Here is a 9,326-nt window from a genome sequence, read left to right as displayed (position 1 = left end):
ATTAATTAAATTTTACTAGGATTTGCTTTTGATTGATTTCCATATTTAGATTCACAATTGTGTATAGCATGACTAATAATTTAATTATCAGTTTTAATATCCTTTAAGGAGCCTTTGTTCAGGCAGATGTTACACATTTCAGAAAGTTTGGACAATCTATGCTCTAAGAGAGGCGCTGCCTCATGGCATCAAGTGAGAGGCATGGTTACTGCTCAAGGAATACTGAACATTCCTGAGTAATTCAGGGGACCAATCAGTCTGGTCCTGCCAAAGGTCAAAGTCTTTCCATGGTAGGGGTCAATTGCATTTCCTACATGTTAGGTGTTAGACTGAGTTGAGGATCTTTCCGTCGCTGTAAAATCTCTAATCCTGGGTACATCTGTGAACGAATTTCATTTGAACCAGAGACTGAACAAAGATCTTCCATCACCCGTGTGGGCACCCGCCATCAAATCCACTGAGGGTTTGAGCAGATGAAAGACAAATTTATTTACTCCTCTCTCTCTTCTCTTTCTCTCCCCCACCTTTCGCTCCTCCTTCTCCTCCTCCTCTTCCTCCTTCTCCTCCTCCTCCTGCTGCTGCTGCTGCTGCCGCCTCCAAATATCAAAACTCCAGGTTCTTAGGCCATCAGACCCAGGGATTTGGACAGACAGACACCATGCTCTCATGCTCTCAGACTTGGACTAGAAAACCTTGCCACCAGCGGTCCTGCTTTTCAAGTTTTACTTTCCGGCTGGGTGACACCATCCACTTCCTTGGTTCTTCGGCATAATAGATGGAAATCCCACTTAGATGTCTATATATCCAGTTACTTCTGTTTCTCTGGAAAACCCTAGTATGATATATAATCAACTTTTTGCCACACATGAAGAAAGCAGTCGTTCAGTTTCTCCACACTAAACAGATCAGAACTTCTATTACGGTGGCCTCCTGTGGTTGACATGCCGCAGACATGAACTCATAAAGAGTGAATTCTAGATGGGAATGGTATCCAGAAACCAGTGCAGTTGTCTATGATGAAAAAGAAAGCACACCCATGTGGTTCTGTATCTCTATCTTCTGCGGTTTCTATAATGAGAACTTATGAAGTCACTGTTGATACAGAATAACTTTTGTATCATTCGTATAAACCCAAAACAATTTCACCAACAGCATTACATTGTTTCATGGTTGTGCCTCCTGTAAATGAGCGAGCCCCAGAGTCTCCTGGACAAGGGCTCAGGCTGCCACCTTTTCCTAAACATATTAAAATAAAGCAGCTGCCCTTCTTTACCATGAGAGGTATGTGGACTGGTGTGGGTTATTCTTGTGTGCCTGTGACCACAGCATCAGACAAAACCAACTTAAGGGAGGAGAGAATTGCTTGGGCTCCCGGCTTTCAGAGGTTTTTAGGCAGGATGGCTGAAGTGTGTGGAAGAAGTTCTTCTCATCCCAGCAGACCAAGAAATGCAGAGCAACCGTGGTAAGACCGTGATCTTCAAAGGCCCTAACAACTTCCTGCTGCCAATGAGGCCCCAACTCCTAAACGTTCCATAGCCTTCAAAAATTGTGTTGCCAGCTGAGACATAAGAGTGTAAAACAGTCTGTGGGGATCATTTGAGATTCAAACAATAACATATAATGACCTGAACCCATGCATGGTTTGAGCTGGGTAATTTATGGTTATGATTTCAAATTACTGTCTAGGTTCTGGCATCTAGAGTTGGGTCTCCTCGTTGGATTTACAAGTAGTCAAAATACATACTAAGTTAAGAGAATTAATGTTTAAAAACCATCTGATTTTAGCTATGCATCATGGCACATACCTCTAACTCCAGCACTTCGGAAGTGGTGGCAGGAGGGTCAGAAGTTCAAGGTCATCCTTGGCTACGTAGCGAATTTGAGACAAGCCTGGCCTATTCAAGACCCTATCTGTAGAAAAACAGAAAGCACAAACCTTCGTGGAAGCCTGCTATTATTTTTGCTAATTGGAGTTATTATCAACAGCCTTCTAAGCATCTCTGTTTATATCCATAGATGCTGCCTGCTCTCAGTCTTGCTTGAAGAAGCTTTTTTTGTGCAGAGAGCAGTGGTCTGAGCAGAGACTCCTCACGAAGAATAGTGATTGTGGGTACTTAGCAGTAAGTGGGACATTTAAATCAATACCTTCCTCCAAGATCAAAGGGCTTAGCTCCCCCGAACACGTGCGAATGTCAGCATATATGTGTGAGTTAGTGTGGGTGTGGTGTGTGTGTATAGAGACTAGAAGACAGTCTCAGGTGTTGTTCCTCAGGTACTGTCCACTGTTTTGTGACAGGACCTCTGGCTTGCCTAGAGCTCACCAAGAAGGCCAGGGCAGCAGGCCGCCATTCTCCGAAAATCGCCCTGTCTCTGCCTCCCAAGTCCTGGCAAATACCACTGGATCACATTTTAAAAACTGATACTAACAATTTAATCCCTTATGCTTGTAAGGTGAGCATGTAACTGAGTTTGCCCCCAGCTTCCACAGGGTGTCTTTAAATAACCCCTGAATTCATCCCATAGCAATTATCAGCCTAAGATTATTTGCATTTAAATGTAATTTCTAATTCACCCTATCTTGGAGCTAAAGCACAGGAAAGAACGATGTTCTATTCCTCTTTGGGCCTATCATAACCAATATGGGAGGGAAAGCAGAACACCCATGACCTCACCACAGGCACCCAGGAGCAAGCTGTGCCACCTAAACACCTGTCACCTCGGCAGGTCCCCAGCCTCATCGGAAATCACTGCATGGTCACACCTCGTTCTATTTCATTACTGTTTCAGATAATAACTCTGCCCGGCTTTTCTATCAGTATCTTTTTAAGACGTAGTGAAGGAAGCTCCCTCGGTTAGGATGTTGCTAGGGGAACTGATCTCTTCCTACCTCGTCGGCTTCCAGATACAAGCTGCCGGCTTGCTGTGAGTGTCATCTGGGGTAACTCTCCTCTGGGTTTTCCATTCAGCAGTTTTTGTCTGGAGGTTTGTTTCTGTGTTCCTTTTAGTTTTGTGCATGTTTAAAACCAAAACTACTCCCAGAAAATGCAAATTGGGCATCCCACCCCTCCCCCAGTATGGCCTGTCTAGTGAACTGCAGGCATTTGCACAGTTCATTGGTTTTAAATTCCTTGTTTCCTGGGGCACCTCTCCTGGGAAATTCAAATTATTTTGAGATCAGTTTGGTTTGGGGGAAATGAGCTACCATAATTAAGAACTTAGAAATAGGAAAGAATTTAACATTTTTCTTTATTTACTCATTCTCTGAGGCTTACTTATGTTACTAACACAGCTTATCTTGTTCATTCATTCATTCATTGCTCTTTCCATCGCAGAAGGGGACTCCTACAAGCTAAATAGGATGAAGGCTCTATGCTAACAGAAACATCTACGAAGGAAGCATGGAGCATTTGAGAGTGTGTGTGTGTGTGTGTGTGTGTGTGTGTGTGTGATTTAAGTTTCTGAAATCTTGTGACCAGCAAGTCTGCCAGTGAAGAAGACAGCAGGCAACAACTCACAGCCAACTCTACCAGCCAGGAAACCTCAATTCACTGTGTTGTTCAGAAGAAAGGTAATTACTGGCTTTGGTTAATTGCTTCCCTGGCCCTGCAATATTTTCTTAACACAGATGGCAAGAAGAAGAAAGAAGAACAACCCTTCCAAAACGCACTTGGAACCCTCAAAAACACAGATGTTGCTTTCTGGGGCATTGGCGAATGGTTGGCTCCTTAAGCCAGGTGCTGAGTGGGCTTCACAGAGATAAAAATGGTGGCTGTGAGGATAAACACATTAACTGGTCTTTCTTCTGTTTCCAAAAGCCCAAACCTTTCTGAATGAAATCTTTTAACGTTGAGCTTAGGCGTCATTTCTTACGGAAAACTTTCTGTAACGCTCTCTGTCCTCAATCTTGCACACACAACCAGGCCGGCGTGCCCCCCTGCTCTGTGTGCTCACACACTCACGCCCATCCCTTACGACTTAGCCTTCATTATCAGCAATCCCTCACAGGCCTGGCAGACACTTGGCACACAAGGGGCAGTTAATAAATAATATCAGCATAACTGTAATACATAAAAGCTTCAGAACACAGATGCAAGAGAACACCAAAAAAAAGTAAATCTACACACTTAAATAATGAGGATCTGTTTTTTGAAGTGTATACGCGTAAGCAGGAAAAGAGCTGGCAAACATTAAAGGAGAAATAATGGCCTATCCCACAGGCTGCATGTAATCCTCCACAGCTTCCAAATTGCTAAAGTAATTAGCCTAAACATATCTCTCCAGAGCACCACTAAAGATGCGGGGCCCATCTGCTCTCCCTGGTAGAGAGCGGTGGCACACTTCTCATCGCAAGCAATATAAGCAGAACGCCTTAAATCTTAAACTAATTACTACATGAGTCGCTGGGCTCCGCCTTCGTACTCTGTGAGGTTAGACAGAGAATGGGTGAGGCTGCAGTCAAATAAAACCTAGACAAGTTCCTTTAAGATATTAATCGGCAGACCTAATTATTAGTCTATTACATAGTAATTATGGTAATTAGGTATTGTTGATAAACAATTCATATCATAATTAGCCCAGGTAAACTACATTTTCCCCGCCTCCAGCTTATCTTATTCTCAAATACATGTAGAAATATCTGTGTCTACCATGCCCCTAATACCATGGTCTGCTTTTTATTATTATTATTGTTCTTGCTCTTTTTGGTTGGGTTTAGGTTAAAGGGATTATATTTGCATATGTTTATTTTGGGGTTTTCTTTTTTTTGAGACAGGGTCTCTCTTTGTAGCCTAGGTTTTCTTCCCAGTGCTGTATTACATCCGAACCTATCATACATCCAGGAAAGCACAAGACTGGAGTCCTTGTGCATATTATCCTGAACATTGCTCCACCTCTGCTTCGGTCACAGTTCCAGGAGACCTCTGAAGCTCTGCCCCTTTCCAGTCTCTTTCTTTCCTCCTTCTCCAAAGAAGGATTCAAGGAAGGGGATTTTATTTTACATAAAAATTTCAAATTATGAATTTAGCATTAAGTAAAATGAATGTTTCTTTTAAACAAGGGAAGTCTCAACACACTCAAAAATAATGATATAATACAATATAGATAATATAATAATAAACATTAGCCCCTGGGTGCTGCTATTGAAAGGGGGATGGATTGCCAAGGGCCCTCTGCACTTTCGCTCCCAAACCAAGTCCAAGGCAACCTCTGAGCTACGGCCTTGTATCCTATCTGAACCTTCACTAATCAGCTAAATGCCCATCTTGTAGAAGCCCCAGGTATGTTCACACTGTAGAATGGTCTTATCTATAGTCAGAGACCCCTTCAAAAGCCTATAAAAGCGAGCCATCTTTTTTATTGTGTGAGTTGTTTCTGGATCTCCTATCCTACAATCCCCTACAGTGAGTGGCTGTTGTTATTAAAAGCTATTTCTCCAAAAAAAAAAAAATCCACTCCAATGCTTCTCCCTATTGAACCCCCGCCCCCCCCAAAAAAGAATCCTTATCATCTGAAACAATAAATACCACAAACTGCGAATAAACAAAATGTTGATGCTCACACTTCTGTAAGCCTCCCCCTCCCCAGGCTGCAGCCTCTCAGCCACATGCCAAACTTGGTTTCTCCTCCACTATCCACGAGCAGCTTCTGCTGGATGCCACGATCCTTCATGTTCTGCCTCAGACGTCCATCTTCAAGTTAGACCTCAGTGGGCAGCAGGGCTACCCACACGAGGGAGACTAGTCATTCTTTCATTTCGTGGAGAAGTGACCACAAACCACACGGGGATGTCTTTCTGCTGCGTCTCTTCAATGAGGCTCACACGTGGGACTGTCATCTTAGCTCTAACATCCAAATGAGAAAGGTAACGGACACCACCACTTAACACGGACAGAGCAGTGGCCTTCCATTCTCTGGTTTATAGGTTTTATTTTTGCAAACCTCACAAAGGTCCCTCTGGTGTCTTGGAATCTAGCCATGTGAGAGGCCCTGAAACTCGTTTCATCAATCTTCAGAAATTTCACACAGTACAAGCAGTGGTCAGGTTGTCCTGTATGTTGGCTTGTTTTATTCCTTTAGCTGACACTCATCATGTTCTCCCAAGAAAATTTAGGATTATCACTTAATCTGCAGCAGACGTGTAAAGACCTCGGACACTCTGGAAAATTCTGATTTGTAAATGGGTGGTGTGAAGGGGCGTGTCAAACCTTCAGAAAGTTCAAGTCTTTAAAGAGGGACTGTTTAATCGGCTTCTAAAGCAAAACTCCATCGTGGAAGTTCTGGGAACTCCACTGTCTTGTGATTTTTCAGATCCACAAATTTCCTTATCAGGGACCTCTGAAGGTCACCCAGTGCATTGCCAAGTCACTGGGTGGGAACACACCTAACCCAGGAATCCAGACTACCGAATCCACACTACTTGGGTGTGGGGAGACCAGAAAATACTTCACAACCTACCTCAGGGACTCTCCAGTATGTGGTCCTCAACTTAGGAAGCTGTTCATTCCAAAGTCACTGCTGCCGTGAGGGTCACAAGATCAAGATCTTTTCAGTCTCAGCAAGAAATACAAGTGCAGAACTCAGGTGGGTTTTTCTCCTTAGCAAACCAGCTCGGTTATACTTATTTTTTAAATACTCATTGTATACAGTCATTGCATGTGGTACTGTGTAGTACATACAGACATTGTCACACAAGGACACGGCGGAATCAATCTATTCTCCCACATTTTCCTCTCTCTCCCCCCTTTCTCTCCTAGGCAGTTTTGGTTCTCTTCTAATGGCATGTCATATACACATACGTGATTTTATAGATCAACATAAGACCTAGGAACCACATAAGAGCGAGAACATGGTAGCTGTCTTTCCAAAACTGCCTTCACTTGCTTGATTGGCTTACCTCTGGTGGCACCCGTGTTTTTATAAGGGACATAACTTTGTTCTCCTTTATGGCTGAAGAAAAGACACTGTGTGTGCGCACCACACTTCCTTTATTAGTTTCTCTATTTGCTCAGGTTGGCTCAGTAACTCCCGTGTTACGGTGCAAGGAATGCTGATGTGAAGCATCACGTGTTGCGGTGAAGTCCTGTGGGTAAATGCGTGGGTACCGTGTAGCTGCTCGCACAGTAGACCTATTTTTAGCTTCTCCTAGAAGACCCCTCCTGACCTCCATCCTGGCTGCATTGGTTTACATTTCAAATGACCATGTATAAAAGTTCCCTTCCACTCGAGCTGGGAAATGGCTCGGCCAGCAAAGTGCTTGCTGTGCAAGCATGGGGGCCTGGATTTGCACCCCCGGGACCCACGTAAAAAGTCAGATGTAATCCTAGCACTGAGAGGCAGAGACAAGAGGATAAAAGGGGCTTACTGCTTAGTCAGGCTAGCCCGTTAGTGAGCCCCATGTTCAAAGAAAGATCTTGTCTCAAAGAATAAGGTGAAAAGCAATAAAGGAAGACATTTGACGTCATCTTATGACCTGAACACACACACACCTTTTAACCATGTGTGTGACTCTTGCACAAAGTCAAGATGCTCCCTGGGACTCCCAGTGGCAGGCAGGATCTTGACATCTCACTCTACAAATGAGTTGATTGGTGCTATGCTAATTAACGTATTCCTTCATGGTGACTAGAAATCTGGGAACCCGATTGCCTCCCGTGATTCTCTGCAATGTCCCAAGAGCAGGCTGGATTTCTGTAATCTGGTCCCAGTATGTGATGTTCGGGCTATATGGGCTAGAACCTCAGCCCCTGCAACCTTATTTTCACCAGGACAGCCGGATTGCCATGTTGTGTTTAGGGAAAGACTGTTTATATTCAACATCTCCTAGGCCACTGCCAACTTTCTCTACGAAAGCTCTTCCATGATGTGGTGTCTGAAAGGTATGGAGGTCAAAACCTGTCTTGAGTTGCTGAAAGAAGCCACGCGGCATGCAAGCTGCCACAACCCGTGGTCTGGGCAGCTGGTGACCTGAAGGGGCAGCCCTGCTTGCTCCTGTGGGTTTTCACAAGGGGAGAAACATCTTAACCTCTGTGGGTCTCTTCGGCTCATCTCTGTGGCACAAAATCAAGAGGGAAGAGAGGGTCCCAAGACCGTTTGTTACTAGCCCCCCCCCCCCCGCCCAGAACAGTTCGCTCCTAAGGGCCCCACCAGGAAGAATTAGTGCAAAGCAGGAAATTTAAAATAATCGCCTTTCACAGAGCAAAGAGGACTTGAGGAAGGAACCGGAAGCGAAGAACAAGCAGGGCTGCTGATTCCAGAATCTTCAGTGAGCCGATGAGTCAGCGCCGCCGGTGACTTCAAGGACAGGAATCTAGCTTGACTAATTGTCCAGTAGAAATTTTTACTCCTTGTTCTGCATATTTGAAGTCCAATAAACAAACATGTGTCAGGAACATAGTTATCTACAAGAGGCACTTGCTGTGTTCCCTGCGTAACTAGGAAACACTCTGTAAGCGCCCCCCCTCCCCGCGACTTGCATACACGCGCGCGCGCGCAGTTTACAGACACCTTGTCACAGAACACTCCCACACAAGGAAAGTGAAATTGCTGTGTGATGAGCGTAAACTCGAGGGTGTTTCCAAGCATTGGGAATCAAGCCAGGTGTAACTGATAAGCGGAGGGAGGCTCAGCCGTCCCTCCGCCTGGCCCCATCCTGATTCCGCTGAAACCCTTATTTGGTAAGGCTTTTACCTGGGTCCCTGAACTCAGGGCCAAGCCTGTTCACGCGGGACCACAGCTGGGGAAGCATCGCCACTGACGTCCCTTCCCAAAGAGATGAATGGAATTCCAGTAAGCTGGAGTCATCTTGGCTTGGGACCGGTGGCATGAAGACCAGACATCAGAGACAGGAGCATCAGGCCTGCTCATGGAAATGTGTATACCCACAGAAATGTAACCCGACACCTCGGTTTCGGGAGCCGAAAAATGAAAAGAACGTTTAGGGAGAAAAATGAGGAATAAAATAATAGGCAGAGCGTAATTTATTGCTCTACGGATCGGTTCTGTAAATAAGAATCTGGAGCCAGCCGGTTCAGCATATTCTCTAGCCAGTCACGTTAAGAAACACGAGTGGGCACAAAACTGTTTTTCAAGACACAATTTCATTTTTGCCCGGCGGGAGCTGGGCACGAATTCGGTTCTTTAAAATGCCACAAGAAACTCTCCGCCGGGATCCCCTAAATCAGAATACATATGCCGCTCCCAAGCGGCCATCTAAGGAAGCACAGTAGAACTGGAAAAGAACTCTGGACTTGGACCGCTGGAAGGCGACTTCGGTGCACGGTCCTGCTGCTGGCCCTGGCTACACCGCACTTGCCACCCTTAGAGGGTCA

Source organism: Chionomys nivalis, chromosome 9 (genome assembly GCF_950005125.1).
Source record: "Chionomys nivalis chromosome 9, mChiNiv1.1, whole genome shotgun sequence".
Taxonomy (NCBI): domain Eukaryota; kingdom Metazoa; phylum Chordata; class Mammalia; order Rodentia; family Cricetidae; genus Chionomys; species Chionomys nivalis.
Note: the sequence above shows the minus strand (reverse complement) of the source record.